The sequence below is a fragment of the Macaca mulatta genome, chromosome 1 (assembly GCF_049350105.2).
Source record: "Macaca mulatta isolate MMU2019108-1 chromosome 1, T2T-MMU8v2.0, whole genome shotgun sequence".
NCBI lineage: Eukaryota > Metazoa > Chordata > Mammalia > Primates > Cercopithecidae > Macaca > Macaca mulatta.
In genome coordinates, this window is record NC_133406.1 from 212,799,160 (window position 1) to 212,824,889 (window position 25,730).

Sequence of the window (25,730 nt, forward strand, 5' to 3'; positions counted from 1 at the left end):
TAGGACAAGAGCTTGCTTCCCAAGACAGATGCGTCTGTCTGCAAAGGCCTTGCCTCTAGCCTGGTCAGCTCTGGGGGAGCCGGAGAGAGATGCCCACCTCCTCCATCTTTCTGTCTCAACAACAGACTCTAATTAAGTACCTTCTGTGGGGCAGCCACCCACTGAGGATGGGCAAAGGCCCCTTGAAAGCAAAATTGGGGCTGGGCGCAGTGGCTCATGCTGGTAATCCCAGCACTTTGGGACGCCAAGGCAAGCAGATCACCTGAGGTCCGGAGTTCAAGACCAGCCTGGCCAACATGGTGAAACCCCATCTCCACTAAGAATACAAAAAAATTAGCCCGGCGTGGTGGTGCATGCCTGTAGTCCCATAGCCTGTAGCTACTAGGAGGAGGCAGAGGTTGCAGTGAGCCGAGATTGTGCCACCGCTCTCCAGCCTGAGTGACAGAGTGAGACTCTGTCTCAAAAAAAAAAAAAAAAAAAAAAAAAGCCAAAATTGGAGCTGTGCAGGCCAGGACACCTCGATGTCCAGGGGCTTCCATATGAACAGGCACATGGGCTGGGAAGTGCATGAGGCCCCTGGGTAGAAGGCTCTGTCAGTTCTCCCCTCCCTTGCCCTCTGGGAGGCTCCTCCTAACATAGCTTCCAGGAGGTGGGAGGAGCAGTTACTGTCAGCAGGTGTCAGCCAGGTGTCAGCTTCTCTTGAGGATCTCTAGATGTCTTTTGGCAAGTTTATGCAAATGAGCCTCCTCTCCTGCCCTGAGACAAGTATCCGCAGTGTGAACCTGGCAGCCTCAGACCCAAGGGGCTCAGAGGAAACTTCTCTGGTTTCTAGAGCTCTGTGCTCCTGTAGAGAAGTCTTCCTTCCTTACAGTCAGTGTCCCTGTGGAGCTGGGACACTCATTGCCTGTGTACCGGGCAATCATCCGATTGCTGATTTTGAGAAATGCCTCCCGATGGACCAGGAACCTGCTGGAGTCTGGGATGGTAGCTGTGGGCTAGACTTGGCTGGTGGTATGACCGGGCGACTAGTGCAGCATCACACAGGCCTGGGTCAAGTCTTGGCTGTGTCATTTCCTGCTGAGGGACCAGGCACTGAATTTCCTACCTCTTAGGGTCGTTACCTATGAGGTTAAAGCTACCTCATGGGATTGTTGTACGTGGCCAATGTTGGGGCAGACCCCTCCTGGTCAGGGTGACTGCTCATCTTAGACCCTCCCCTTTTCTGCGAATTTGGGCCCCTTGATCCTCTGATGGGAGCTGAAAGGATGAGAGGTGGGCATCTAGATTCAGGGAGGCTGTTCAGGCTTTGCAGGTCCCTTCCCTGAACACATATAAACCCTGGAGCTGTGACTGTGTCCGTGTCTGTGTGTATCGGGGGGGATGGGCACCTGCATGAATGTGGTAGAGAAAATGGCTCTGCTCAGAGAGAAGATACGCATAGCAAGGCAGGGACCAGAGGAATCACAGGCGCCCGGAGAGCAGCCGGGCACCGCCTCCAGGGACCTGCTGGCTTCCCTCAGTCCTCCAGGGGCCCAGCACTCTTTCCTGTGGGCCCTGTGAGCGTCCCTTGTCAGGATACATTCTCTCATTTTGCCGAAGCTGATTTGATTGGGTGTCTATTTCTCATAGTCAAAAGAGCTCTGAATGAGGGAAGTGCTTCTGTGTTAACTCCCCGTGTCTCCTGAATTTCAGTCATTCGTGTACCCGCCTTGAAATTTTTGCAATATCCATGTACCAACTGTCTGTTTACTTAATAAATACTTTTTCTTTAAATTAAGTCACTTTTAAAAACTTACATTTATTTGAAAGAAAACATTATAACATAATTGTAAATGAAAACTAACACTACCTGCCACAAATAGAAGGTAGACATAAACATAAAACCGTAACTATAAAAATGTTTCTCACCCGGGTGCGGTGACTCACACCCGTAATCCCAACATTTTGGGAGGCTGAGGAGGGTGGATTGCTTGAGCCCAGGAGTTCGAGACCAGCCTGAGAAACATGGCAAAATGCCTCTACAAAAAATTTGTGGTTGTGGTGGCTCACACCTGTAATCCCAGCACTTTGGGAGGCCAAGGAGGGCAGATTACCTGAGGTCATGCGTTCAAGACCAGTCTGGTCAACATAGCGAAACCGTGTCTCTACTAAAAATACAAAATTAGCTGGTCGTGATGGTGGGTGCCTGTAATCCCAGCTACTTGGGAGGCTGAGGCAGGAGAATTGCATGAACCTGGGAGTCGGAGGTTGCAGTGAGCCGAGATTGCACCACTGCACTCCAGCCTGGGTGACAAAGCGAGACTCTGCCTAAAAAAAAAAAAAAAAAAAAAAAAAAAAAATTAAAAAAAATTAGCCAGGCATGGTGGTGTGTGTCTGTAGTTCCAGCTACTTGGGAGGCTGAAGTGCGAGGATTGCTTGAGCCAGGAGGTTGAGGTTGCCGTGAGTTGTGATCATCATGCCACACTGACCTGGGTGATAGAACAAGACCCTGTCTCAAAAAAAAAAAAAAGTTTTTCTGTGTTCTATCTAAAGTCACTTGACATGTCTCAGTGACTTGTGTAGCACACTTCAGGAAACTCTACTGTGATGGGTATAAAGTGCACAGGGTCTCAATAAAGAATAACTCTGGACCATGCCTGTAATCCCAGCACTTTGAAAGGCCGAGGCAGGAGGATCACTTGAGCTTAGGAGTTTGAGACCAGCCTGGGCAACGTAGCGAGACTCTGTCTCTAATTGGAAAAAAAAACAAGAGTAACTGACAGTTCTGAGACAGTGACTTGTGATTACCTCCTTACTTCTTCCAGGATGTCGCCCCAACACATAGACCATGCTCTCATGGGGATCAGGGGGATGGGAGGAGTATATTAGGTTGTAGCACATGCTCCAGCCTTGTTGATCTCCTCACCACCCGAATACAGCCAGCATTGCTCCTCCTGTATCCTCTATCTCTTCTCTTGTTTTCTAAACTTTTTTTTCTGGAGGTGGGGTCTTGCTGTATTGCCCAGGCTGGCATGCAATGGCTATTTACTGGCACGCCTATTGCACACTACAGGGTCAAACTTCTGGCTTTAAGGGATCCTCTTACATGAGCCTCCCCAGGAGCTGGGACTACAGGAGTGGGTCACTGTATCCAGCCCTTCTCTTTTTTTAAATTTTGTTTTGTCTTATTATTTTTTTTGAGATGGAGTCTCGCTCTGTTGCCCAGGCTGGAGTGCAGTGGCGCGATCTCAGCTCACTGCAAGCTCTGCCTCCTGAGTTCACACCATTCTTCTGCCTCAGCCTCCTGAGTAGCTGGGCTTACAGGCGCCTGCCGCTGGGCTTACAGGCGCCTGCCACCACGCCTGGCTAATTTTTTTGTATTTTTAGTAGAGACGGGGTTTCACTGCCTGGCCAAATTTTTTTTTTTTTTTTTGGTCAGCGTTGACCAGGTTGGCCTCAAACGTGTAGCCTTGCCTCCCCAAGGGTCAGGACAACTGGCCTGAGCCATTGCAGCTCCCCTCTTCTTTTTGACATATCCCAGAATACTCCAATAGGTAGCCTTCTGAATCCAGGCAGCGTTACTGTGACCATTAAGTCATTACTGTGACGTTAAGTCATTTCGATGCCTGTCTTTCCTATTCTGGGGGGCAGGAACCGGATCTTAATAATCTGTCTCCAGTTTCTCACATATAGCCTGGAATTGAGATCTGTCTGTCTCCAAATTGTACAGCTTCCCCAGGGTTTAGCATAAACAAACATATTGACATATACATGCAAATATTTTGAAAGGTTTTGAGGAGACCCTATAGAGACAGATGGAAAAGAAATGTAATACATGTTCTTCCAAAGTTCTAGGTCCATATTCTTTTTTTTTTTTTTTTTTGAGACGGAGTCTCGCTCTGTCGCCCAGGCTGGAGTGCAGTGGCCAGATCTCAGCTCACTGCAAGCTCCGCCTCCCGGGTTCACGCCATTCTCCTGCCTCAGCCTCCCCAGTAGCTGGGACCACAGGCGCCGCCACCTCGCCCGTCTAATTTTTTGTGTTTTTAGTAGAGACGGGGTTTCGCCGTGTTAGCCAGGATGGTCTCGATCTCCTGACCTTGTGATCCGCCCGTCTCGGCCTCCCAAAGTGCTGGGATTCCAGGCTTGAGCCACCGCGCCCGGCCTCTAGGTCCATATTCTAAAGGAAGATGTAGGGAGTTTTCAGAGAATCAGTACATTTTGGAGCTGGGAGGGTTCAACCCCTTCGTCTTACTAAGGACATCATGGGGCTCAGAGGGGCTAACTGATTGCCAAAGTTACACAGGGTGGAGCTGTGGCGGATGCAGGGCTGGCTGTTCACCTGCATCTCTCCGCTCTTGCAACGGTGACAGGGATTATGGGAAAAGTTGAGTTGTAACTTTTTTTTTTTTTTTTTTTTGAGACGGAGTCTCGCTGTGTCTCCCAGGCTGGAGTGCAGTGGCGTGATCTCGGCTCACTGCAAGCTCCGCCTCCCGGGTTCACGCCATTCTCCCGCCTCAGCCTCCCAAGTAGCTGAGACTACAGGCGCCCGCCACCACGCCCGGCTAGTTTTTTTTGTATTTTTAGTAGAGACGGGGTTTCACCATGTTAGCCAGGATAGTCTCGATCTCCTGACCTCGTGATCCACCCTCCTCGGCCTCCCAAAGTGCTGGGATTACAGGCTTGAGCCACCGCGCCCGGCCAGTTGTAACTCTTTTGATGAAACATCACTGATTAGAATTTCCAAGGCATCCTGTGTATCAGGAAAGCCTCACCTTGCATTTGCCCTGATCTCAGCTTTCACCTCAGGGAACCACCAGTGATCTCAGCTGGAGAATGCTGGCTTATGTAAGATCTGGCCTCATTGAGATGAGTCATAGACCCAAGAGTGGTAAGTGAAGGTCACAGTTGACTAGACCTGGATATGTTTATCCTGTTTTTACTCATCTGTGTTATATCTGTGCTCAAGACCTAAGGCCACAAAGAGATATAATAAGACCTTCTTGTAAAGCACCTGGTTTTTGTGTAGACTTGGTATTTCTGTATAAAAAATCCTGTTCCCTTTGATATCCTGCCGGCAAGCCATCCTCCCACATACCCATCCGTCTATCCACCTATCCATCCCTCCATCCCACCATCCTTCTATCGATCGATCTATCCATCCATCCATCCCTCCCTCCCTCCCTCCATCCCTTCCTCCATCCCTCCCTCCCTCCATCCCTTTAGGTACCCAGCAAACACCTATGGGAGTGCCTATTTTGGTCCAGTAACTATGCTAAGCACAATTTTGATCTGTTATCTCACTAAAACCTCATACTCTCCCTGAAACATGGGTGGTTATATCCCCACAGAAATGAATAAAACAAGTGTTACAGCTCTTTTAGAATTTGTCTAGCAGGCTTTTCAGTTTTTGCCAGAAAGCCCATTACAAAAGAAGGAAAAAAAAGAAATGAATAAAGTAAATAAGGACCCAAGCTGACTGAATAAGATGTAGTGGCTGCCTCTCAGGTCCTTGGTAGAGAAGGAAGAGGGACCCAGCTATTAGCTTGCCACTTTCACCTATCTTATGTCATTGAGTCCTCACAACCACCCCACAGAATAGAACATTTCATGACCATTTTACAGTTAGGGAAATCGAGACTCAGAAGGGTTCAGAGATTTATAAAGGTAAAAGAGCTACTAAGTGGCATAATAATATTCAAAGCTGGATCTGCCTTAGTAAGCACGGGTCCCTTTCCTTCTCTCCTCCCTCTCCACCATGTGGCTGTACCCTCGCCCAAGCCCCTCTCTCTAGGCACAGTCTCCTAAGCGCTGGGACAGGACTGTCATAGGGGAATGAGCCAAGAGGCCTCCAGTGGAACGTGAGGGCCTCCACCTTGCTGTTTCTGGCTTCCTCTTTGAGGCCTCTGTGCTCTCCATGCATGTTGAAGCCCCAGCAACAATAACTCTTCCCTGGGCTCAGGCCGCTGTGCTCAGCTAGGGAGGGTACTCCTGAGGATGGATGGCATCCATGAACACAGTGTTCCAGAGACCCTCGGAAGCCAGAGTGGTCATTGTCACTGGAGCTAGAAGGTGCTCTTAGATGTCACCTGGATCCTGACAGCTCTGTAAGGGGAGGGACAGAGGTGGCCACTGAACATTTGCTGACCACTTACTACAAGGGGAACTTTACATCATTTACTCCTCCCAAATACCTATGGGTAGAACTGCCTCTTCCCTCTGCCTGAGATAGGTCTTGATGGGAGTATACCTACAGCATCCTTGATATAGCCACACGGCTCACTCCCGTGCTTCCTTCAAGGCTTTGCTCAAACGTCCCTTTCTTGGTGAGGCCTGCTTGACTACCTCACTTAAAAATGGAGGCTTGAGGCCTGGCGCAGTGGCTGACACTTTTAATCCCAGCACTTTGGGTGGCAGAGGTGGGTGGATCACCTGAAGTCGGGAGTTCGAGGCCAGCCTGGCCAACATGACAAAACCCTGTCTTTACTAAAAATAAAAAAATTAGCCAGGGGTGGTGTCAGGCACCTGTAATCCCATCTACTCAGGAGGCTGAGGAGGCTGAGGAGGCTGAGGAAGGAGAATCACTTGAACCTGGGAGGCGGAGATTGTAGTCAGCTGAGATCGTGCCATTGCACTCCGGCTTGGGCAACAGAGCAAGACTGCGTCTCAAAAAAAAAAAAAAAAAAAAAAAAAAAAGGAGGCTTGGGTAGCAAGTGTGCAGGGTTTCACGGCCCTGTAGCTTCATTAGACTCAGTATCCTCCTGAAAAAAAAATTAAAAATATAACAACAGTGCTTGCTTCATCAGCTCATAACTAAAACTGGAACAATACAGAGACACAGGTATGGCCCCTGAACAAGGATGACACAGAAATTCAAGAAGCATTCCATATACTTAAAATAAATTTTAAAACATGAAAACCAAATCCCCACCCCCAAAATACAGAGGCTTAGAGAGTAAAGTGATTCCCAAGGTTACACAATGAATGGCTGGCCTAGCTGGGTGCATCCAGCTCCAAAGCTCATTCTGCCACACTGCCTTCCCCTGCGGACATCTTTCATGATACAGAATGTGAAGGTCCCTATCTTCCATCTTCCGGACAAGAAAGACGAGCATCAAGCAGGTGAAATGACTTACATCCAAGGTCACACAGCAATAATCAAGATGCAGAGATCCTTATTTTACCTCTACTGTGCAAGATGCTTCTCATACATTTTTGTCTGAATGCATGTTATTTTCCTTCTTTTTTTTCTTTTCTTTCTTTTTTTTTTTTGAGATGGATTTTCGCTCTTATTGCCCAGGCTGGAGTACAGTGGAGCAACCTTGGCTCACTGCAACCTCCACCACCCGGGTTCAAGTGATTTTCCTGCCTTAGCCTCTCAAGTAACTGGGATTATAAGCATATACCACCACGCCCAGCTAATTTTGTATTTTTAGTAGAGATGGAATTTCTCCATGTTGGTCAGGCTGGTCTCAAACCCCTGACCTCAGGTGATCCGCCTGCCTTGGCCTCCCAAAGTGCTGGATTCCAGGCATGAGCCACCGCGCCTGGCCAACATGTTATTTTCTTTTATCACCATTTTCCATTCTCATCCTCCACAATAGTTCTAGTGCAGGCAATATATATCCTTGATGTTGTAGGTATGCTTGTAAAATGTATAGTGTTATTCTGTGCGTGTATTCCTTTTACATTTACATAAAAGTTACGGTTCACATAATTTGACCTTATTCTGTGTCTCATTCCCCCCCCCCCAGCATTATTTTTGCAATGGAATCATGTTGGAGTGTGTACATCTAGTTCAATGATGTCAATGTCTGCTGGGTCCTCCATTGTGTACATCCACTACATTCTACCCATTCCCTTGGTAATGGACACTCAGGGTGCCTTCTGTTCCGTTTACTTTTCTTTCTTTTTCTGGGCGGGGCATGGTGGGGGATAGAGTCTCGCTCTGGCCCCAAGCCTGGAGTGCAGTGACGCGATCATGGCTCACTGCAACCTCTGCCTCCCAGATTCAAGCTATTCTCCTGTCTCAGGCTCCCAAGTAGCTGGGATCACAGATGCCTGCCACTGCACTGGGCTAATTTATGGATTTTTTAGAAGAGACAGGGTTTCGGCCGGGCGCAGTGGCTCAAGCCTGTAATCCCAGCACTTTGGGAGGCCGAGATGGGCGGATCACGAGGTCAGGAGATCGAGACCATCCTGGCTAACACAGTGAAACCCCGTCTCTACTAAAAAAATACAAAAAACTAGCCAGGCGAGGTGGCAGGTGCCTGTAGTCCCAGCTACTCGGGAGGCCGAGGCAGGAGAACGGCGTAAACCCGGGAGGTAGAGCTTGCAGTGAGCTGAGATCCGGCCACTGCACCCCAGCCTGGGCCACAGAGTGAGACTCCGTTTCAAAAAAAAAAGAAGAGACAGGGTTTCACCATGTTGGTCAGGCTGGTCTTGAACTCCTGACCGCAAGTGATCTGCCTGCTTCAGCCTCCCAAAGTGCTGGGATTACAGGTGTGAGCCACCACACCCAGCCCCATTCCCTTTTTATAACCAATGCTGTGAGATTCTTCCAGGTGTTCCCTATGGACCCATGTAAGAATTTCTCTAGAATGTATACCTGGGAGTGACATTCCCAGGTCGTAGGCTACACTTATTTAATTTGGCAAAGAATTGCCAAATTGCTTCTGGAATGACTGTACCAGTCTACACTCCCACCCCTAGTTACACAAATTGTGTCTATTTCTATGCATTCCTACCCACACTTGGCACCGTCCAACTTTAAAGTTGCAGGTAGGTGTAAAATAAAAATCTTGTTTTTGGTTTGGATTTCTCTAACATTACTTTTTTTTTTTTTTTGTAGGCAGGTTCTTACTCTGTCACCCAGGCCGAAGTGCAGTGGCATGAACATGACTTACTGCAGCCTTGAACTCTGGGGCTCAAGTGATCCTCCTGCCCCAGCTACCCCGGTAGCTGGGACTGCAGGCATGCCACCACATCTGGCTAACTTTAAATTATTTATTTATTTTGGAGGAGTTTCGCTCTGTTGCCAAGGCTGGAGTGCAGTGGTGAAATCTTGGTTCACCACAACCTCTGTCTCCTGGATTCAAGCAATTCTCCTGCCTCAGCCTCCCCAGTAGCTGGGATTACAGGCAGATGCCATCATACCCAGTTAATTTTTGTATTTTTAGTAGAGACAGGGATTTCACCATGTTGTCTGGCTGGTCTCGAACTTCTGACCTCAAGTGATCTGCCCGCCTCAGCCTCCCAAAGTGCTGGGATTATAGATGTGAGCCACCGTGCTTGGCCAATTCTTTCTTTGTTTGCCAGGCTGATCTTGAACTCCTGAGCTTAAGCAATTCTCCCTCCATGGCCTTCCAAATTGATGGCATTACAGGGGTAAGTCACTGAGTCCAGCAATCTCACATTACTAATGGGTTTGTAGTCATGTACTCATTAGACATTTGAGTTTAAATTCAGACAATTCTGACTCCAAAGTCCATACAGTGTCACAGAATGATCAGTAAAGTGATCTCTAGGGCCACATTGCCAGGGTTTAATTTCTGTCTTTGCCACTTCCCAGTCTGTGATTTTTAGGCAGACTTAACCTCTCTGGGCCATTTTCTTCATCTGTAAAATGGGAATAATAATACTGACAACATAATAGGATGGTTTTGAGGATTTAGAATTGGTGGTTAGAATAGTGCTTTCCATGAAATGAACTTAGTAAATATTATGTCCTGGCTGGGCACGGTGGCTCATGCATGTAATCCCAGCACATTGGGAAGCCAAGGTGGGAGGATCGCTTAAGCCCAGGAGTTTGAGACCAGCCTGGACAACACAGGGAGACTCTGTCTCTACAAAAAATTACCAAAACTAGCTGGGCGTGATGGCACACACCTGTAGTCCCAGCTACTCGGGAGGCTGAGGTGAGAGAATTGCTTGAGCCTAGGAGATGGAGGCTGCAGTGAGCTGTGATCACACCACTGCATTCCAGCCTGGGCAACAGAGTAAGACTCTGTCTCAAAAATAAGTGTTATGTCCTGTCCTGACAGAGTGTGTCTTTCTCCACACATAACCTCCCTTTTATTTATTTATTTCTTTCTCTTTCTTTCTTTCTTCCTTTCTTTCTTTCTTTTCTTTCTTTCTTTCCTTCTTTCTTTCCTTTCTTTTTCTTTCTTTCCTCTTTCTCTCTCTCTCTCTTTCTCTCTTTCTTTCTTTCTCTCTCTCTCTCTTTCTTTCTTTCTTTCTTTCTTTCTTTCTTTCTTTCTTTCTTTCTTTCTTTCTTTCTTTCTTTCTTTCTTTCTTTCTTTCTTTCTTTCTTTCTTTCTTTCTCCTTCCTGCCTGCCTGCCTGCCTGCCTGCCTCCCTCCCTCCCTCCCTCCCTTTCTTCTTCTTTTTTTTTTTTTTTTGACAGAGTCTCACTCTGTCGCCAGGCTGGAGTGTAGTGGTGTGATCTCGGCTCACTGCAACTTCTGCCTCCCGGGTTCAAACGATTCTCCTGCTTCAGCCTCCTGAGTAGCTGGGACTACAGACACATGCCACCACACCCAGCAATTTTTGTATTTTTAGTAGAGACGGAACTTCACCATGTTGACCAGGATGGTCTTGATCTCTTGACCTCATGATCTGCCTGCCTCGGCCTCCCAAAGTGCTGGGATTACAGGTGTGAGCCACTGTGCCTGGCCCATAACCTCCCTTTTCACTCCAGCCCATAATTCCATTCCCCTGCCCCTTTTCACCAAGTTCATGTTGTGTAACTCTGTATTTTCCTTAGAAACCTGAAACCATAGCAGAGAGGAACACAGTGGGACTAATCAGGCTTTCCTTGTATTTGACTTCCCAGACCATTCTAAAACACACTGAGAGTTTTTTAAGAAACCAGAATTGCCACATACATGAGTCAGGGAATTTTGGCCTCTGGAATGAAAAGGATGAGTTAGTTCCCCAAAAAGGAGGATGGGGCATCAAAGGACACCATCAACAGAGTGAAAATGCAACCCACGGAGTGAAAGAAAATGTTTGCAAATCATATATCTAATACAACATTGACACCTAGAATATATAACTCCACAACGAAAACCAAACAACTTAATGTAAAAATGGGCCAAGTAATTGAATATACATTTCTCCAAAGAAGACCTACAAATGACCAGTGAACACTTGAAAAGATGCTCAATACGACTAATCTGTAGAGAAAAGCAAATCAAAATCACTATGAGATAAAAACCCAAAACAAGTGTTGGCAATGATGTTTAAAAATTGGAAACTGTAGGCCGGGCACAGTGGCTCATGCTTGTAATCCCAGCACTTTGGGAGGCTGAGGCAGGCAGATTACGAGGTCAGGAGATCGAGACCATCCTGGCTAACACGGTGAAACCCCCGTCTCTACTAAAAATGCAAAAAATTAGCTGGGTGTGGTGGCGGGTGCCTGTAGTCCCAGCTACTCAGGAGGCTGAGGCAGGAGAATTGCTTGAATCCAGGAGATGGAGGCTGCCGTGAGCCGAGATCATACCACTGCACTTCAGCCTGGGCAACACAGTGAGACTCTTTCTTAAAAAACAAAAAACAAAACAAAACAAAAAATTGGAAACTGTGCATCCTCACTTTGCTAGTGAGAATGTAAAATGGTTAACTGCTGTAGAAAATAATGTCAGTTCCTCAAAAAATTAAACCTAGAATCATTATATGGGCTGGGTGCAGTGGCTTATGCCTGTAATCCTAACACTTTGGGAGGCTGAAGCAGGAGTATTACTTGAGCCCAGGACTTCGAAACCAGCTTGGGCAACATAAGGAGACCCTATCTCTATTTAAAGAAAAAAAGCTGGGTGTTGTGGTGCACATCTGTAGTCCCAGCTACTCAGGAGGCCAAGGCAGATGCACTGCTGGAGCCCGGGAGGTCTCGGCTGCAGTGAGCCATGATTACACCACTGCACTTCAGCCTGAGCAACAGAGTGAGACCCTATCTCAAAAAAAAAAAAAAAAAAAAAAAAAAAAAAAAAATCATCATTTAATCTAGTAATTCCTTTTTTTTTTTTTTTTTTTTTGACAAGAGTCTCACTCTGTCACCCAAGCTGGAGTACAGAGGCACCATCACGGTTCACTGCAGCCTCAAAGTTCTGGGCTCAGGGGATCCTCCCACCTCAGCCTCCCCAGTAGCTGGAATTACAGTGTGTACTGCCACACCCAGTTAATTTGATCTAGTGATTCACTTCTGAGTACAAACCCCAAAGTATTGAAAACAGGAACTCAAGCAGATATTCGTAGTAACATTATTCACAATACCCAAAAGGTGGGAGTGACGCAAATGTCCACTGAGGAATGAATGGATAAACAAAATATGACATTGACATGCAATTAAACATTGTTCAGGCCATGAGTGGTGGCTCATGACTGTAATCCCAGCACTTTGGGAGGCCAAGGCAGGAGAATCATTTGAGACTAGGACTCTGAGATCAGCCTGGGCAAAATAGCAAGACCTCATCTCTACTTAAAAAAAAATTAGCTGGGTACAGTGCCATGCACCTGTAGTCCTAGTTACTCAAGGAGGCTGAGGCAGGAGGATCACTTGAGCTCAGGAGATCCAGGCAGCAGTGAGCTGTGATTGTGCCACTGCACTCCAGCCTGGGTGACAGAGCAAGACCCTGTGTCAAAAAAAAAATTGGCAGGGAGCTGTGGCTCATGCCTGTAATTCCAGCATTTTGGAAGGCCAAGGTAGGCGGATCAGTTGAGGTCAGGAGTTTGAGACCAGCCTGGCCAACATGGAGATACCCCATCTCTACTAAAAATACAAAAAAATTAGCTGGGCATGCTGACGTGTGACTGTAATCTCAGCTACTCAGGAGGCTGAGGCAGGAGAATCGTTTGAATCCAGGAGGCAGAGGTTGCAATGAGCCAAGATCACGCCACTGCATTTCAGCCTGGGCTACAGAGCACGACTCTCACAAACAAAAAAACAAAACAACAACAACAACAACAAAAATTAATTCGTTTTAAAAAGGAAAGAAATTCTGACATATGCTACAAAGATGGAAGAACTTTGAAGACATTATGTTAAATAATATAAGCCAGATACAGAAGGACAAATATTGTATGATTCCACTTATATACAGTACCCAGAGTAATCAAATTTGTAGAGACAAAAAGTAGAACGGTGATTGCCATGGAGAGAAGGGGGAAATGGAGAGTTAGTGTTTAATGGGTCCAGAGTTTAAATTTGGAAAGGTCAAAGTTCTGGAAATGTATGGCGGTGATGGTTGCATAACAATATGAATATTTCTTAATGTGCTGAGCTGTATACTTAATGGTTAAAATGGTACATTATATGTTACCTCAATTAAAAAAAAAAAACTTTCAAAAAGAGAAGAGGGGATTGAAACTGCCTGTGCAAAATTATGACTGAGACAGTGAGAGAGATCTAACCTCACCGACTCCATCTTGCTTCTAATCTTTAAACTGTCCTTGTTCCTTCCTGGGCATAGGCTGAACTAACTTTGGGAGGAACTTAGTTTATAGTTTAAAACAAAGACAATACCAGCCCTTTCCCAAAACAAACCTCCTTCTTGCCTGGAGACTAGACTGCCTTTGTAGGACTAACAAATTAGCCACAAGATTAGAAATTAGGGTTTAGGAGTCATGCGACTGTAGGCTACAAGATTCTGACCTTCCCTAAACTGTTCCTGAGATCAGTGCTTAAGATATTTTGCAGACCCTGCACTTGGTGGATCAGCTGGCACCACCCACATCTGTAAACTGGCTCATCTGATCTGTGGCCCCCACCCAGGAACTGACTCAGAGCAAGAGGACAGCTTCACCTTCCCGTGATTTCATCTCTGACCTCACCAATCAGCACTCTCAGTAAACTGACCTTCCCCAACTGACTAAATTATCCTTAAAAACTCTCGTCCCCAAATGATCGGGGAGACTGATATAGAGTAATAATAAAACTCTGGTCTCCCGCACACCCGGCTCTGCGTGAATTATTCTTTCTCCATTGGAATTCCCCTGTCTTGAGAAATAGGATCTGTGTAGGCAGCGGGCAAGGTGAACCCACTGGGCTGTTATAGGATGAGAAGAAGCAGGCTGAGCTGGGGGAGATTCAGGCTCCCAAAGGAACCTTTCTCACAGTGGGTTCTCATGTTCAAGGTGATGTTTCCTGCCATTGAGGCATCAAACTCTGCTTGAATTACTAAGTGTGAAAGAGCTTAGTCAATACAATTCTATATATGTGATATCCTTTCATTCCACAAAAGATCCACCATACGCTGTGGGGACAAGTCAAAAAAAGACAAGGTCCTTGCACTCACACTCTAGCAAGTAGCAGATGTGTTAAATATGCAAGAGTGTTGTATTTGCTGTTTCATGCTCACCGGGCTTGTGAGAGTCCATCATGAGCAACTCTTCCCAACTCTGTGTTCAGAGATGTCATGCTGGTAACCTGAAATCAGCCATGGTGGTAGTATTTACACCACAGGAATTAGCAAAAACTACAAATCAGGGCTATTATAGTTTGAAGCTCAGGCCTGACACTTGCTGGCTATGTGATCCTGGGCATTTGCCTCAGTTTCTTTATATGTACAATGGGTATAATAAATGTCAATTCCCTTCTCTTCACTCTTCTAAGATGTGGAAAATTTGACACTTGGGATGGGTCACTGTTCTTGAATCACAGAGAGCCTGCCTCTCCTTAGGTAACTGCTGATGCCACTCTCCTATTGGCCCAGTTGGTGCAAATGTTGCCCCAGGCTACGGGTTGGCCGGAGAGGGCAGCAATCCAGAAGTAACTTCACATACATTCGTGTATTCTGTGGGCACTGGGGAGAGAGAGGAGGACTAGAAAGGAAAGAGAAGACGGCAGCTCTCCGTAGTCCATTTGTTTACACTTGGTCTTATGTGTGGCCTGTTAATGGCGCCTAACATTAGGGATGTTTCACAGCAAATGACCTTTAACTCCAGCAGCAGCCAAAATAAGTTCAGGAGGGCAAGAGGGGCAACGGGGAAGACCATGGACCTTGGAGTTAGAGCTGGATTTGTCTCCTAGTTCTGACGTCACTAGTTGTTTGGCCTTAGGTAACTGATTGTCTATCTCTAAACCTCAGTTTCCCCAGTTGTAAAAATGAAGATAATGGCAACTACTGCACGGATATGTTAGGAGGCTCTGGGGAGGTAATGGACTCAAACTCCTGGCCTCAAGTGATCCTCCTGCCTCAGCCTCCTGGGTAGCTGGGATTTACAGGGACAAGCCACCGCCCAGCTTGGGAAGGTAATGGAGAGGAAATCATTTTATAATGTGTCAAGGATTATTATACATACCATTGAACATGAGCAATTAACTGCAGCAAGAATGCGTGTTGCCTAATATCTATTGTCTCTCTCTTCCTAAGTAGAAGAATCCCTGTTTTTAATCTAGGTGCTAGCAATGCACCTAGCCAAAAGATTACATTCCTTATAGCTAGGTGTAGCCCTGTGACTAAGTTATGGTCAATGAGATGTAAATTGTAGGGGAGAAAAAAGAACTTCCTCTTTACCCTTCGTAGTTCTTAGCTAGGACACATCCTGGTAACAGAAGACAAGAAAAACAAACAGAAATCTATTAACATGTATACCTCATGTTTACAAGAGAGATACCCAGGGGTTGAGTAAGTCTCAAAGAGGTGGCTTTGAATTCAGGCTTATGGAGAATTTTCAACAAAGAACGGTGAAGTTGTGGAAAAGTGACAAGGCAAAGGAAAAGGACTTTTTTTTTTGAGACGGAGTTTCGCTCTTGTTGCCCAGGCTGGAGTGCAGTGGCGCGATCTTGGTTCACTGCAACCTATGCCTCCCGAGTTCAAGTGATTCTCCTGCCTCAGCTTCCTGAGTAGCTGGGATTACAGGCACCCGCCACCAAGCCTGGCTAATTTTTTGTATTTTTAGTAGAGACGAGGTTTTGCCATGCTGGCCAGGCTGCTCTGGAACTCTTGACCTCAGGTGATCCACCTACCTTGGCCTCCCAAAGTACTGGGATTACAGGTATGAGCCACCGTGCCTGGCCAGAAAAGGACTTTTGAGTCTCCTGGGGCAGCAAATTTGGGGAAGGCAAATAAATAGTAGGTAAAGGCTAGTTAGTAAAGTTTGTCACATAGATTCCTTTGGTGTCTTCTTCCGGCAAATGAGGGTCTAAAGTTGTCTTCAGAGATCAACCTCTGTTTCTCGTGTTTGGGAGGGGAGGAAGGACACTTTTGCCTTTTTAAACTTATGTCCTGCTTTTAGGCTAATGGGAGAGAGTAGAGACCTTTTGTTGTATCTGTTTCTTCTCAATTGCCTTCAGCTCAAAATAGTCCTTATGCAAAAGAGGCATATTTGGAGGTGGGGAGGTAGAATATTCTGGTCTCCTAAAAGTGAAAGAGTTGATAGTTCATTTGGAAATAGTGCTTCAAAGAAGCCTACTCAGCTATAATCCCCTTCTGTTCTTCCCTCCTTTTTTTTTTCCTTGCCTGGAATTTGGTGTTCCTGCAGCCATCTTATGTCTTGAAGTGACTTTGAGGGTGAAAGCTATGGACCACAATGGTAGAACAAGTGATACAAGGAACCTGGGCCCATGATGATGGTGGGGTACAATTCCTGGACAATGATCAGTAGCTAAGTGTAATAGCAGGCCTGGGACTTGAATTAGGGTCTATATGGTCTATATGGTGGAGTAGCAGTTAGGATACTTGGTTGCAAGCAACAGACATTGCCTCTGCCTATTTTTAGCAAAATAGAATTTATTGGAAGGATGTTGGTGGGGCTCAAATAAGTCGTAGGTAGCTGGAGAAGCAAGCTTGGGGACACACAGGAACCAAAGGAGAGTTGGAAGGCCTAGGATCAGGTTGCAGGCACATTTTCACCTGAGTACTGCCACTGCCACCATGATGAATGACTTCCAACAAGATCTCCTATCCTGCCCCCACTGTTTCAAAATTCAAATTCTCAGGAGAGGGCGTCTGATGGAATCAACTCTGGCCCTGTCCTCCATGGATTCTTTAACGAAATGGGTCATCTAGGGTTACTTTTCAATCAAGGCCACAAAGGAAATTAATACATTGTTGCGATAGAGGAGATTATTTCAGTTATATATTTCCACAACAGGGGTAAATAGCAAATAATCACATACTTTGGAAGCATGCAACAATAAGCATTTAAACGTTCATCACTCATACATCTGGTGATCAGCTAGGCAGCTCTGCTGATCTGTTTTGGACATGCTACATATCTGGAGGTTGGCTGGCTGTTGATTTAGTCTGACCTTGGCTGGGAAGACTAGGGCATCTGGATCTGTTCCTTCAGTAGGAGAGTCTGGCATTTTGTCATGGGTGATGGCAGAGGCATGAGAAGGGTGGTATGGCAGATGCACCTGACAGTCATAACGTAAGCATATCCTGAGAATTACCCTATGATCCAAGAGGAATCTGAGAGTGGCCAACCCAGAGATTGACTCATTATCTGTCAAGGGCATCTAAACCCCCGGCCCATCCCTTAGAACACAGACGGTACGGGGGATGGAGGCCCTTTGTTTTGGGTTAAATGGAGGTAGCTAGTTTAACTGCCCAGTGGTTTCTTCTTGCCCACCGCCCAGATAGAGCTGATTTATCAAGATAGGGGAACTGCAATAGAGGATGAGTTTTACACATGTAGAACTGGCTAAACAGGACACCAGAGTTTTATCATTACTCAAAGAAGTATCCTTGAAAATTTGGAGGCTAAGGTTTTTCAAAGATAACCTTTGGCAGAGGTGTGGGAAATGGTCCTAGCGTGCTGAGTCTGCGTCTGGGTGGGGGACAAAGTCCAGTTGGTGGGTCCAGTGGGGCCATTGGGTCATCAGGAATGTGAAAGCCGGCTGGGTGCAGAGGCTCATGCCTGGAATCCCAGCACTTTGGGAGGCCAAGGTGGGAGGATCGCTTGGGCTCAGAACTTCAAGACATACCTGGGCAACATAGTGAGACCTTATCTCTACTAAAAATAAAAAAAATTAGTGGAGTGTGGTGGTGCATGCCTATAGTTCCAGCTGGGGAGGCTAAGGCAGGAGGATCCTTTGAGCCCAGGAGGTTGAGGCTGTTGTGAACCATGATCGTGACACCGCACTCCAGCCTGGACAACAGAGAAAGACCCTGTTTCAACAACAACAACAAAAAAAAAAAAAAAAAAAAAAAAAAAAGAAGAAGAAGAAGAGAAAAGAAACGCAAAGGCCTGAAAAGACAACTCAAAAGGTCAATCTTAGGTTCCACAATAATGATGTTATCTGCAGGAGTAATTGAGGAAGTTGCAAATCTTGTGACCTCTGGAGTTATAGCTGGTAATCATTTATGCCTGCTTCTTAGCAGAATTCAGGCTTCTCTCATCTTCCTAACCTGGTGGTCTTTCATTCATTTTACCAAGGTGATTTTGTTTGGGAGAAGGGCTATTATCATTTAAGCTATAAACTACATTTCCCCCCAAGTTAGCTTGGCCCAAGTCCAGGAATGACCAAGGGCAGTTTGGAGGTTAAAGGCAAGATGTGGGGGTTGGTTAGATCAGATTGCTTTCACTGTTATAATTTTTGCAAAGATGGTTTCACTAGGTGGAGGCTGCTAAGTAAAAATGCTATATGAACTGCATGCCTTTTTTTTCTTTTTGAGACAGGCTCTTGCTTACTCTGTCGCCCAGACAGGAGTGCAGTAGTGTGATTACAGTTCACTGCAGCCTTGACCTCCCAGGCTCAAGCAATCCTTCTGAGACAGGAATAATACAAGGTGGTCACAGGAGAATATAAAATTCCAGGCAGCAGTTTCACATGACTAGCAAAAAGAAACCGTTGAAATAGCTGCAGAAGCTAAGGGATAAGACCCTGAAAAACCAGGGTGTGGGCCAAGCTGGCTGAGACCAACTGGACCCAATGTGAAACTGGATTTGACCTAGGTTTCTCCCAGGACCTCATTATACGCTTATTAACATACAAATTACACACCCACCAGCACTGCGACAGTTCTGAGAACACCCATGTTTGGTGTAAAAATGAGCGGCACCACAGTTCCAAGAAATCTTCACCTTTTTCCAGGAATCTTAATGAATATTCAACCTTTTGGTTAAGAAACCCATAAAAGTAGAAACCTCAAACTCCACTGTGTGACACTTTCTCTTGAGTCCACCCATACTCCCCTCTCTTGAGTGTGTACTTTTCGCTTTACAATAAATCACCCTACTTTCACTGTTTTTTTTTTTTTTTTAAACATAAGGTCTCCCTCTGTTGCCCAGGCTGGAGGGCAGTGGGGCTATCTTGGCTCACTGCAATTTCCACCTTCTGGGTTCAAGCAATTCTCCCACCTCAGCCTCCTGAGGAGCTGGGACCACAGGCGTGCACCACCACACCCAGTTAATTTTTGTATTTTTAGTAGAGACAGGGTTTTGCCATCTGGACCAGGCTGGTCTTGAACTCCTGGCCTCAAGTGATCCGCCCGCCTCAGCCTCCCAAAGTGCTGGGATTACAGGAGTGAGCCACCACGCCCGGCCTACTTTCACTGTTTTTTGACTCATCTTTGAACTCCTTCTTGTGATGGGGTCAAGAACCTGGACACTGGCCGGGGTTGAGGTCCCACTGACATTTGGGGACCTCCCTTAGCCCACTGCTATCACCCCTGGCTAAGCCTCCCAAGTACCTAGGATTACAGGCATACACCACCATGCTCAGCTAATTGTTTTTTTAACTTTATTATATGTAGAGACTGGGTCTCACTTTGTTGCTCAGGTTGATCTTGAACTCCTGGGCTGAAAAGATTCTCCCACCTCAGCCTTCTAAAGTGTTGGGATTACAGGCATGAGCCTCTGCAAGTCACATGACTAAGCCCAGGATCAGAGTGATGGAGCACGGTGAAGTTTTGTGACAAAGGGTGTGGATATAGAGAAAGGTGAAGAATCGGTGCCACTTGTGCAATCTACAAGGGAATAGTTCGTGCCAATAAAAGGAGCCAGTGTCTACAACAGACATCAAAACCCAAGTTCTTTCCATGTTTCACACCACCTGGGACCCAGCTGAAGGAGCAGTTCTTGAGGACAGGCCTCTGTCCTCACTCCAGGGATTCAGTAGAATGTCAGCTCCATGAGAGCTGGGGCCTTCATTCTCTGTCGGCAATTTTTTTTTTTTTACCTTGCCTTTATTTCAGACAAGATTTTTTCTGTTTTGTTCATTATGTAACCTCAGTGCCTAGAACAGTGCCTGATACATAACAGGTACTTAATGAACACTGGTTAAATGAAAATTAACTTGTGAACTTACCTTAGGCATCTAAGCTAGGTAGCTCCCTTTTTGTGGGGAGGCTGTGTGGTATGGAGGAAAGGACCTAGATTTGGAGGAAAAAAACAAAATGAGTTAGAATCTGGGCTTCATTTACTCTGGGTGATCTTGAGCAAATTGTTCAACCTCCCTGAGCCTCAGTTTCCCGTAGTGGAAACCTTTTGCAGTGAATTTTCAGTGCACCCTTCCCATCTTTCTGGTAATCGTCCCTGCCATCGTCACATGGTTGATACAATGGGGCTTCTATAACTATGTGAATCTGTCTCCCTCAACCCTGCCTGACTGATTGGATTAGGGGTATGGATCTAACTCGCATTGGCCCATCAGAGTCCCTTTCCTGGGAATTTGGAATTCCAGGTTCAGTCTTAAACAGAGGAGATAGGAACTCAGGAGCTACCTATGACCATTTGCTGCCACAGAGTGCTGATATGCAGCAAGAGAGAAGGATAAAACCCCCATTCCAGGTTATTCCTTAAGCCCAGACAGCTAGACATGTAGCTAGGTAGCCACTGGTGAAATGGTTACGGGCACAGTCTCTGGCTCCAGATTACCTTGGTTCAGATTCTGGCCTTGCCACTTAGTAGCTGTGTGACCCTGGGTGAGTCATTGAACTTTCTCTGTGACCTGGTTCTCATCTGTAAAATGGGAGTGACATTATCATCTACTGCATGGGGTTGCCCTAAGGATTAAGTAAAAGGCATAGAATAATACCTGACACACAGTGAGTACTAAGTAAACATTATCTTTTTTTGTTTTTTTGTGAGATGAGTCTGGCTCTGTCACCTAGGCTGGAGTACAGTGGTGTGATCTTGGCTCACTGCAACCTCTGCCTCTCGGGTTCAAGCAATTCTCCTGCCTCAGTCTCTCGAGTAGCTGGGATTACAGGCATGCGCCACCATGCCTGGCTAATTTTTGTATTTTTAGTAGAGACGGGGCTTCACCATGTTGGCCAGGCTGGTCTTGAACTCCTGACCTCAAATGATCCGCCTGCCTTGGCCTCCCAAAGTGCTGGGATTACGGGCATGAGCCACCGAGCCCAGCCACATTATCTGTTATTATTATATATGTCCCTGGATTCCAGGCCACACTCTCTGATTTTAAAAATTAACACCCCTTTCCCCCCATGTTTTGGAAACAGCTCACTTCACAGAATTGTTTATTCCAATTCAAAAAATCTGAACTCGGCCGGGCGCGGTGGCTCAAGCCTGTAATCCCAGCACTTTGGGAGGCCGAGACGGGTGGATCACGAGGTCAGGAGATCGAGACCATCCTGGCTAACACAGTGAAACCCCGTCTCTACTAAAAAATACAAAAAACTAGCCGGGCGCGGTGGCGGGCGCCTGTAGTCCCAGCTACTCGGGAGGCTGAGGCAGGAGAATGGCGTGAACCCGGGAGGCGGAGCTTGCAGTGAGCTGAGATCCGGCCACTGCACTCCAGGCTGGGCGACAGAGCGAGACTCCGTCTCAAAAAAAAAAAAAAACAAAAAAACAAACAAACAAACAAACAAAAAAACCAAAAAATCTGAACTCACCTTTCTTCACCTGTGAAATGGTGAAAGTGAAGAATCTAAGTTCTTAGAGGGGCAGGGAGGGTTACATGAGATGAGTACAGCTCTTGACACCACTGTAGGCACTGGGCATTTTCTTTCCTTTTTTTAAAATGGAGTTTCACTCTTGTTGCCCAGGTTGGAGTGCAGTGGCTCAGTCTCGGCTCACTGCAACCTCAGCCTCCTGGGTTCAAGTGATTCTCCTGCCTCAGCCTCCCAAGTAGCTGGGATTACAGGCATCTGCTACCTACGCCTGGCTAATTTTTGTATTTTTAGTAGAGACGGGGTTTCACCTTGTTGACCAGGCTGGTCTCGAACTCCTGACCTCAGGTGATCTGCCCCCTTGGCCTCCCAAAGTTCTGGGATTACAGGTGTGAGCCAACACGCCCAGCCAGTACTGGGTGTTTTCATGCTTCCCATTCTTCTTGCCCTCTGTTCCCCAGAATCTGGTCATCTTCACCCACCTTGGCTGAGCTGGGGCTGGGGCTGAGTGTGGGAGATGGTGCCTCTGGGGTGGAGGCACCATCTTTCCAAGGTGAGTCTGATCTATTTGACAAGGTTCTTAGAACCACGCACCTTGACACCTCATTCTGCACTCAGGAGAGTCAATCATCCATCTTGAGTGCCTTTCCCCGGGAATATTTCACCCCCGGATGCACTCTAGGTTTTCTCGTTGCTGGGAACATGACTTAGGGCATAGTGGCCCTTGTGGGTGGAACAGAAGCCTGAGCCCAGTTTTCCTCATTTATACCCTGCTGTGCAATCCCTTCCCTGGTCCCCTTGTGATCTACACAGGAAGGAAGGAAAGGTGTGTTATGGGCTTAAGGGAACAGAGGGCAAGAGTCTTGGGGATGTGGATGGAGCCTCTTGTTTCATGTGCTAACATCCCAGGGCAGAGAACAAGTCTGTGATGAGGAGTTTTCTTCCCCTGGGCCTACTTCCTCAGCCTTTCCGGCCCCTTCCTTCGCAGTCTCTCCTGTCAGCCCACCCAGTTTACATCCTGGACCAAGCCTAGCAAGGGTGTGGGGTGTGGTTAGGTGGGGTGGGAGATTCTAGGACCATTTTTTTTTTTGAGATGGAGTTTCACTCTGTTGCCCAGGTTGTAGTGCAGTGGTGCGATCTCAGCTCACTGCAACCTTTGCCTTCCAGGTTCAAGCGATTCTCCTGCCTCAGCCTCCCAAGTAGCTGGGATTACAGGCGCCCGCCACCACACCCAGCTATTTTTTTTTTTTTTTGTCTTTTTAGTAGACACGGGGTTTCACCATATTGGTCAGGCTGGTCTTGAACTCCTGACCTCATGATCTGCCCGCCTCGGCCTCCCAAAGTGCTGGGATTACAGGTGGGGGCCACCGCGCCTGGCCCCAGGACCAGTTTTGCCTCCTGTATCCATTTGCTTCTGGTCTGGTGGACAGGGGAGTGATCTCCAGAAAGGGACCAGATATTGTCATGGTCTGTGACCTTGCCCCTTTTCTCCTGTGGGGAAAGCAGTTGTGGACACAGAAAAGGCCATGGAGTGGGGAGGGAGAGTACCAGGAAGAATAGCTAATGGATGGGGTGCTTCATACCTAGGTGATGGCTTGATCTATGCAGCAAACCACCATGGCACACGTTTACCTGTGTAACAAACCTGCACATCCTGCACATGTACTCCAGAACTTAAACTTACATAAAAAAAAAAAAAAAAAAAGGAAAAGGCCATGGAGTATTGGAGGGTACTACTGGCAACCCACAAATCTTCTTCTTCTCCCATGCTGCTATGGTCCTTGACTGCGATTCGGCCACAGTTTTCCTATTTAGTTCTCCAGCTGTGACTGGAGAACATAGCCTCAGACTTTGTATATTACCTGCCTCTTAGCTGCCTCAGTTAAAGACCTGCTAAGCCTATACCAAGTTCCCACTCCTCCTTGGATCCTAAACCTAGGGCTGTCTGATTTCCCAGAAAGTGCCTCTGGAGCTAGGTCAGTGTCCTCAGCGGTTAAACATCCTCTCCGTCTCCACCAGCCCAACATTCTCCATGCCTAAATTGACTTCAGTTACTATATTTTGAGTCTTTCTTAAAGAGATAGCCTGGGGAAGGAACATGGAATCTAGAATCAGACATGCTGGGCTGGGATTCTGGGACAGTGATCACTTGTTGTCTGACTTTGAGTTGACCACTTCCCCTCTCTTAGTATCAGTTTCCACACTTGTCAAAGAGTCTATTGATCCCCTATCTTGAAGATGGGAGGCTTTAATGAGACAACCAATCTACAGTACCTAGTGCATTGTAGAGGCTTGAGAAGTGGCTGTCCATGCCCCTTCTCCATACACTACTGTAGAAGGAAGAAGAATGCTGTATCTTCATTGTTCCTCAATGATTTAAACCCTCCCTTGCCCTACAACTGTTGAGCCATGGGAAATTACTTTATTTCCTGTAGTCCCAGTTTCCCCATTCAGAATACAAGGAGTAAAATAGCATATACCTCCTAGAATTGTTTTGAGGATTAAATGAGATTGTGTTGAGTGTATAACATAGAACCTGCTACAAAGTAAACGCTCGAAACACTTGTGACATGCAAGTCATTTCCAGGTTTTTGCGACTTTGTTTCCCCTTTATTATAATTTAATTATAATAAAGTTCTGGGAAAGGAATTACCACCTGGTGAAATATATTGCCAAAGTTCTTTTTAAAGGGTTGTGACACTGACACCACCACCAGCAAATTATGTAAATACTGATTTTGTCATATCCTTGCCAGCACTACTGTTAGTTTTTACTAATATAAAAGGTGCCATATAGCTGACTTACTTTTGGTCCCTTTAACAGCAAAGGTAGACAGGTTGTGCTGGTCAGCAAAAGTTTATTGGAACTGGGGAGGAATAATTTTCTTTGAAGAGGGAACTTAGGAAGAGAAAAACACACACAAACTTTGTAAATATCTTGAAAATTGAGGATGTTGCTCTTCCTGTCAACTTCTGCTACTTCTCTTTTCTGAGATACACAGTTCTATATATCTTGTTCAGTTCCCTTAGCTCTGACACTTGTAGATTTGGAATGTGGAAGTGGCCCAGAGTTATCATGATTTAACGTTTGAGATAAACTTTTGATGAAATTTCAGATCAATTTCTATGTCCCTTGGAAGATACGTTTTATCATGACTTCATAATTCAGAAGATAAACTTTAATTTCTGTAGAAAATTATAAAAGATGGTGAGACTAAGTTTCTCTCTATATATAACATGAGAGGATGGGAAGATTGAGATGAGGTCATCTCCTAAGGGGCCTACATTTAAAAGCAATCAGCTTCATGGACCTGAAAGGACCTGCAAGGACTTTACTGACAAAACATGTCTTGGAAGGAGGGTGAATTCACCCAAGACCAAGAGAGGCTGGGGAAAGGAAGTGTGAAACTCGTCTCATGGGGAGGCAGAATAATGTAGAGGAAGGAGAGGGGAATATTCAGTGTCACCTTCCCAGGTTTAAATCCCAGGTCAGCTACTTCTTGGTTACGGAAACTTGAGCAAAACAATGCCTTGACCACTCTGAGCCTCAGTGTTCCAATCTGCAAATGGGGTAATACCACTTGCCTTACATGACCTTGAGAAGATTCAGTGAGTTACAGTACATAAGGTAGCTATTGCAGTGCCTGCCATGGAAAAGTGCTAAATAAGAATGATTGCTAACATTCAGTTATAAGCCAGACACGACTCTAAGTACTTTACATCTATTAACTCTATGAGGTTAGGAATATTAAAAATCCCATTTTAAGACTAGAAAGGCCAGGCACGGTGGCTCACATCTGTAATCCCAGCACTTTGGGAGGCTGAGGAGGATGGATCATGAAGTCAGGAGTTCAAGACCAGCCTGGCCAAGATGGTGAAACCCCATCTCTACTAAAAATACAAAAAAATTAGCTAGGCATGGTAATGGGCACCTGTAATCCCAGCTACTCGGGAGG

At 46.2% G+C, this 25,730-nt stretch overlaps 1 long non-coding RNA gene and 2 other non-coding genes across 3 annotated transcripts; 2 read left to right on the forward strand and 1 right to left on the reverse strand.

Moving 5' to 3' along the window:
• Nucleotides 1-440: 440 nt before the first annotated feature.
• Nucleotides 441-5,441, reverse strand: LOC144334954 (uncharacterized). Its single transcript, XR_013405287.1, has 2 exons — nucleotides 4,625-5,441; nucleotides 441-1,903 (listed from the first exon to the last, which is right to left on the reverse strand). It is a non-coding gene; the product is annotated as an uncharacterized LOC144334954 (long non-coding RNA).
• Nucleotides 5,341-5,402, forward strand: LOC114675001 (U7 small nuclear RNA). Its single transcript, XR_003726089.1, has one exon. It is a non-coding gene; the product is annotated as a U7 small nuclear RNA (small nuclear RNA).
• Nucleotides 5,442-6,768: 1,327 nt separating the features above from the next.
• Nucleotides 6,769-6,871, forward strand: LOC114674957 (U6 spliceosomal RNA). The gene has a single exon (XR_003726048.1). It is a non-coding gene; the product is annotated as a U6 spliceosomal RNA (small nuclear RNA).
• Nucleotides 6,872-25,730: the final 18,859 nt, after the last annotated feature.